This window comes from Lynx rufus, unplaced genomic scaffold (assembly GCF_022079265.1).
Source record: "Lynx rufus isolate CCGP_SWC_20201006 ecotype Redwood Valley unplaced genomic scaffold, mLynRuf1.p SCAF_6, whole genome shotgun sequence".
NCBI classification, from domain to species: Eukaryota; Metazoa; Chordata; class Mammalia; order Carnivora; family Felidae; genus Lynx; species Lynx rufus.
In genome coordinates, this window is record NW_025814878.1 from 77,249,964 (window position 1) to 77,257,931 (window position 7,968).

Genomic DNA, 7,968 nt, shown 5'->3' on the forward strand with positions numbered 1-7,968 from the left:
GTCTATTAACATAAACAACCTGATTTTTGGTTCTCCTAGTAAATAAGCTAATAGCATTGGCTAGGAAGAGAATCTTTTTCTGGGGGATATTTTTACCAGGATGTTCTTATCTCTAGTTTAGAATTGTTTATGGTACAAAAATTTATGAATTCATGAGTCATGGATTGGCTGAAAATGACACATAAGCCTTAGTACAGTATCAGGTGGAAAATGGAGATACTACACACTCTAAACATTCTCTGCTATGTTATAGGAACTGCTTACCTCATTGGAAACATCATCTATTTCTCTACGCCATGAAGAATATGCCTGATGCTAGAAAGAATAACTTAGGAACCACACAGAATATAACAGACTTTTTCTGCTACATCTGTGGCTTTTGATTCCTTGTAACCTTAAAATTATTAGTAAAGCATGTTACTGAGTAAGATCTCTGATTAGTAGAAGCCTGATTTGAATTGAATTGAATTCAATCCTGTGTATTAGTTCTATGTCCTTGATTCTTGAACCCATGTATTATGGCCATGGGAGAAATAACACCATAGGTTGGTCACTAATTCAAAGATTATCTACAATCAACTCATAGATCTACATAAACAAGTTTGTTTTCAAGGTGGAAAGCTTTTGTAGACATTTGTAGACATTTCTAAATGAAAATTTGTAGACATTTTCTAAATGAAATAAAATTAAATTTATAATATATTAAACTGAACGATATTGGATAAACTAGTAAAACTCAACTGCCATCCTACTTCCCTGAAATCAATGTAAAAAAAATAGGAGAAGCACAATATATCTTCTGAACAGAGAAAGTAGCTGACAGCAAGTTCTGTGCCCTAGGACTTGACTCTGCTCGAATCCTCCGGGATTATTTTATACCAACCTGTCTAAAAATGAAGACCCTGAGATTATTGAGGCAAAACCAAATGGCAGGTATTCAGATTTTGATAAATGGTCACCTGTCACCCATCAATTCTTTCTAGGAGCAATACATGGGTTAGGTTAAGAGTCTGTTGATATGTTCAAGCATCCCTCAGGGTAAAACCTGTTTCTTATAAATGAATGGATAGCTCACAGGAGTCATGAATAAATTGACCGATTTAGTAATCATGTGATATATGCACATGAAGAACTATGGTTTAATCAGACCCATTGATTTTTTTAAAAAAATAATCAGTAGGATTCCACTGAGAAATATTCACCAAAAAAATATTCCCAGTATTGTATTTGATTAGCCATAGTAACATATATCAACAATGACCTCTGTTTTTCTCAGGCAGTAGCTTTTACCTACAGTACACATATCTGAATGGGAGAAAGCTAGAGGAAAATTGTGTTACAGAAAGTGGTATAGCAGGACAGAGAGATCTGTCAATTGAAATCAATGTTGTTTGTAGACCTTGAGTGATTAGCTATCACTCAAGGATCCAAGTGTAGAAAACGAGTCAACAGTGCTTATATTGTCACTGATTCTACTGTCAAATCCAAGGCTAGCAAGTACAATTCCCTATAATGTACAGAAGAAAATATGCAAAGGATCTGACTCTGCCTTAGTTAAAGTTTAAGACAAGAAATAAACTTGTGCTTTAAAGAAAGAAGAAGTTTAGTCAGAAAATTAGGTACCTAAGCATTGCTGGAAGAGCCTAAGGAGCAGACTCTAGGCTAGACCTCTTGAACAACAACCAGAACAACATGGAACTGATTCCTTAAAGCCACCAACACACAGAAATTGATATCAAAATTCCACAATATCAGCCATGAACACTTTTCATACCTAGAAAAAAAAATGAAACTTGAAACTAGCCTCCAGAGTTTAGAAAGTACAGGCAAGGACCCTCATCACTGCTGACACTGATACACTGAAATTTGGAGGTGGCCACTGTGTTGTTTGCAAGCCAGCCCCAGGTTTCCAGGGACTTCCAGATAAGCAGTAAAGCCAAGGACATCAGGCATGTTCTCCACATCATGTCTGCCTTCCAAATACTATGAACGCATCTAAATAGCAGAAACCAATGCACAAAAAGAAACTAGTTGCCAAAAAAATGTGGGAAAGGTAGTTTTTAGCTTTCTAACTTTTCCAACTAATAGAATATAGAATCATGGTTGAGTCAGAAAATTCAAAGTGACCAAAAAAATATCCTAGGATGTTAGGAATTTTATGTATAAAAGAAAGAAAAATAAGCACCTCATCTTATTGAAAAAATATATAGGGGTGCCTGGGTGGTTCAGTCGGTTGAGCATCCAATTCTTGATTTCGGCTCAGGTCACAATCTCATGGTTCATGGAATCAAGCCCCGTATCAGGCTTGTACTTTCTCTCTCTCTCGGTCTCTCTCTCAAAATAAATAAAATTCTTAAAAAAGAAATCTAGCTGTGAGTTTTGGCAGATACTTATCCCTGGTCATAATTCCAATTCTGTCTTTTATTCTCTCAACCCGGTACCCTCTAATCTCTGCAGGGGTCTGATTCTGTGGCTTGTTATTTCTGCTGAGTCTTGCTCATGGTGGATTGGTGGATTATTTCTTCATACAAGAATGTATCACATTTTATTTACCTTTTCTCTTTTGATGAACGTTTAATTTGTTTTCAATCTGTCTATGTTGATATGTCCTTAGTTGTGCTAATCTCTTTTGCAGATACCTAGTAATTGCTGTTCACAGGATATACATTTTCAGCTTATAGTCCCTAAAATGGTTGCATCCATATCATTCCCATTAGCAGTGTGGGATTAGAGATGTTTCCAGAAAACTTCATCAATACTGGATATTGTCAGAATTTTACATCTTTTGTCAATCCTATGGGTTACAAAATAACTATATAGCTATTTTTAAGTTTGTATTGCCCTATTTTACAATAGTATCCCACATCTTTTCAAATGCATATGGCCATAAATTGTTATATGTTTTGTCCATATCTCTAGAAAACAAGAAATGTTTATTCACAGAACTGCATATTGTTTTCTAGTGAAGTTTCCAGTGTAAATATAGCTAGCTAGCATTGTTGATTGGAAACAGATCTATATGCCTTCTATTCCACACATGGAGATAGAAAGGTTGCAATGTTTTTACTTTGTACACAATCAATGTTAAGAATTTGTTTGGAAAGCAACATTCTCAAGTCTCCCCTTCCAAAATCTCAAAACCATTCTGTTTCCGAAGTAGCACCTGAGAATAATATCACAGTAGGTGTCAGGAAAAATAATTTGCACACCTATGCTTCTTGAGTGTTGTGTAAAAAACAAGATTCTATATGTAAAAAATAAGATTTTATTTTTAATAAGATTTTATTTTTAAAAAGTTATATAATGGTTTGGGAAAGAGAAATGGGTTTCAGATGCTTATAGTTTTCACCTATTTTCTCTCTTTAGAAACAAAAACTAATATCCTGAATTTTAGGCATCAAGGAACCATGTATCTTGCTAATGCCATATTACAAGATGTTAAAGTGTAAATACCAAAACTGAAGGTATTATTTGTTTCCAGTATTACATCAGATTCTACAAATGGATATTATAATTGTCTCAAAGATTTTGGAAAAGAATAAGAAACAGTCCCAAAGCAACAATCAGCTAGTCCTACATCAATTAACATAACCACAAACTAATTAGCTTTAATGTGACTGTCAGGACTATTTTCAGGCTGATTACTGAGAGATATCTGGTTACTCCAAATGTCCACACACTTTCAATGATTTACATAGTCACTTTGAGATAAAAGTGCTTCAATAGAACCTAAGAATTACAAATATTAAAACCATCAGAGAAATTATGTGAAGGCTCTCATCACCTGAAGAACCAAAATTATATATGAACAGAGTTATTTTCTATGACATTTAGTAAAATTAAAGGCTTATATTAGCTAAAATCCAGTATGAATTCATTTCTGTAACCAGCAAATAAACATTAAGAAATTTATCAACCAAGGGCCTTTTTATAGGTCTATTGTTAAAGGTGATTATTTGCTAGCTTAAACTCTGTACTTAGACTACTACTATTGTTACATTAATACATTTATTTTTTTTTAATTTTTTTTAATGTTTATTTATTTTTGAGACAGAGACAGAGCATGAACGGGGGAGGGTCAGAGAGAGAGGGGAACACAGAATCTGAAGCAGGCTCCAGGCTCTGAGCTGTCAGCACAGAGTCTGACGTGGGGCTCGAACTCACAGACCGTGAGATCATGACCTGAACCCAAGTCAGACGCTCAACCGACTGAGCCACCCAGGCGCCCCTACATTAATACATTTAGTAAGGCTTGATATCTGCCAGATATATTGGAAACATACAACTTTGTAGATGCTTGTGAAACTCAAAAACATTAGCTCTTATTGATAAGCAATAACAGTTGTAATAAACAAAGGACACTTAGTTCAAAGAGTAAATTAGTACACCTTATGAATAGGTAAAATCACATTTCTAATGAATTTTTTAAGAGTTGTTAACCCATATATGCTCCTTAGTCATAGTTATTGAATTCCCATTTATTCGATTACCTGTAGAAATTCCACAGATGTTTTGGTGAATGTGAATAACCTACTAAACTGTGACATGTAGCAAATACCTGTGTCCAAAAGCTGTATTGCTGAAGATGGCATTCAGGAAACACTGTTGCTAGGTAACAGATTGCCCTCCTCACTGCAGTCAGCCATTTTGAAAGTCAATGTGAGACTATGAAAAAGTGTGTCAAGAAGGTAAAATATGTAACCAATATTTAATCATTCTACAAAAATGAAACCATGACATGATAATAAGCTGAATCAAAAGACTACATCTGCAGGTGGCTTTACAGTTTAAAAAGCATTTTTTCAAGAAACTCTGATTGCATTCTCATAACATCAGGCAAGAAGGCAGATATTACTATTATTCTCACCCTACAAATGAGGAAACCGTGGCCCAGAAAAGTCACACACTCATTTGGGTATAGGCACACAATTCAATCCCAAGTCTTTGGCATGTAAATCTAGTTATTTCTATTACTCATTTCTCAAGCATATGATTTATTTTTATTTTTATTTTTTTAGAGAAAGAGAGAGACAGAGCAGAGTGTGGGAGAAAGGCAGAGGGAAAGACAGAATCTTAAGCAGGCTCCATGCCCAGCCTGGAGCCTGATGCAGGGCTCTATCCCATGATCCTGGGATCATGAGCTGAACAGAAATCAACAGCTGCATGGTCAACCAACTGAGCCACCCAGGCGACCCTTAAGCCTAGATTTTTATGGTAAAACAAGCAGATATTACAATATAGCAGTTCCATCATCATTTATAAGTCCAGTTTGACATGGAAACAGTCTAAAAAAAAGCTTCACCAGATGTTGCTTCAAATGTAAAAAGTAATGAGTGGACAAGAACTCAATACACCAAAATAACCACTGTATCATAGAAATAATGTGAATGTTTATCATAACTGCATCCTCACACTAAACCTTCAATAACTCTATTTTACGAACAAAGAAACTGAAGCTCATAGGAAGGAATTAGTGGTACTCTGACACTAGTAAGTGGCAGAGCTGAGGTTTGAACTGTCTAATACCAAAGTCAATGCTCTTTTCAAAATACCACAAGACTTTACAGAACTCAGTGGATACAATAAAATAGCAAGATTTAGATCTTTCCAGATAGCAAGAGGTATGTTACATGTGCCCTATACTGATACAGCACTGGTAATTAGAACTCACAGTGTGTGATCTATACAGACTTTAATTTACACCAATAGATAGTGAATAGATAGTGAAAGAATACAGTGTGTGTTATTTTTTGGAGCAAAACTCTATGCAACCAGTATTTCATTTAGACACCATGTTAATTACCTCCATCTTCCTTACATAATTTTAAAATAAGGCACAGTGACTCGTGTCTCAGTTAATTGTGAAATGCTTCTCCCACTTCTTCCCTTAGCCAGAGTCCAATCTCTGCTTCCATTCTGATTCACTGGGAAGAAATAAACTGATATCGACTCACACCTTTACCTAACATCCAGACACCTGGACTGAGATACATTTTGGTCTTTCTAGGTTTAGGATGTCTGGCCCACGTGGATTAAAAAGAACACAAGATTCAGACCAGGGGACACTGCTATGGATAGAAAAAAAAGTAAAACTTTTCACTGCCTTTCAAGTTTATTTACATGAATATGCAATGAACCAATGGAACAGCAGAGTGGGTCAGACCACACATTGATATGCCGGTCCCTTACTTGTTCCTTCCAATTATCTTTGACAATTTCTATCACCAAATATTTTAATAAACATTTAAAATACTTGTGAATTTGTTTTTTATTTGAATATAGTTGATATGTAATGTACATTAGTTTCAGGTGTACCACATAGTGATTCAACTTCTCTATATGTTATGGATAAAGAAGATGTGTGTGTGTGTGTGTGTGTGTGTGTGTGTGTGTGTGTGTGTGTGTAGGAATGTTATGCAGTCATAAAAAAAGATGAGACCTTGCCATTTCTGACAACATAGATGGACCTAAAAGGTTTTATGCTAAGAGAAAAACAAATGTCATATGATTTCACTTATACTTCCGAACTTTTAATTCCTCAAAACTTTGGAACTGTGTGACAATATAAGGTACCTCCCTTTTTCTCCTTTCCATCCACTACTTCAAAATAGCATAATGAGTTTAGGACAGTAACTTAAGTTTAAATCTCATTATACACAAACTATAGCGGTAAGAATTCTACAGATATTACTGACCACACCTTTCCAATTAAAAAAAAAAAAACCCTAGTGACATTTAAGAATACAAAATGAAGTCAGTTAAGCGTCCAACTCTTGATTTAGGTTCAGGCCATGATCTCACAGTCATGAGATTGGGCCCTGAGTTTTAAACTTAAGATTCTCTCTCCTTCTGTAAAGATGTGGTACATACATATATACAACGGAGTATTACTCGGTAATCAAAGAGAATGAAGTCTTGCCACGTGCAGCAAAGTGGATAGGACTAGAATGGATTATGCTAAGCAAAATAAGCAGTCAGAAAAAGACAATTATCATATGATTTCACTTATATGTGGAATTTAAGAAACAAAACAGATGAACATAGGGGATGGGAAGGAAAAATAAGATAAAAACAGAGAGGGAGACAAACCATAGAAGGCTCTTAAATACAGAGAACAAATAGGGTTGCTGGAGGAGTGTTGTGGGGGAATGAGCTAAAAGAGTGATGGGCATTAAGGAGGGCACTTGTTGGGATGAGCACTGGGTGTTACAGGTAAGTGATGAATCACTAAATTCTACTCCTGAAACCATTATTACACTATATGTTAACTAACTTGGATTAAAATAAAATAAAATAAAATAAAATAAAATAAAATAAAATAAAATAAATTCTCTCTCTCACCCTCTCTCTCCCTCTGCCCCTCCCACTTGGACATGTGCCCTCTCTATTTCTCTCTCTCTTTCTCTCAAAAAAAAAAAAGAACAAAGTGAAGAAAAAGCCAATTACAAATAGCTACCTGTTGCACTCGAACCGTCTGCTAGCTAGTAGTTGCTTTAACACTTGAACATTCAAACGTTAATCAACTACTCAACTTTGTAAGATAAATTTAGGCACATGTATTCAGCCGTAACTATAAAATACAGCCATAAATTTTTTTTACTAAAACTAATTTTGCTCATCTTTATTTTTTGGCAAATAACCATTTTCTTAGATCACATATATTCAAATATTCATATTATTTTACCAAAGTTAATGAATCTATTCTATAGCTTTGAAAGAGAGCCTAGAGATTTAAGCAAAGGTACTGGCTTAAAATAACCATTTTGTAGACTTTACTCTGTATAGTTAAATTAATATATTTGCATATAACTTAATTTTTGGTCAATCATAACAGACTACTGTGAGACAGGAAATATGATATAAATAATTTCTGAAGAAAATATTTTCTATGAATATCTGCTTCCCGATCATATGCTAAACTTGAAATATTTATGTTCATATAGTTTCTTAATTTTTTTTAATGTTTAT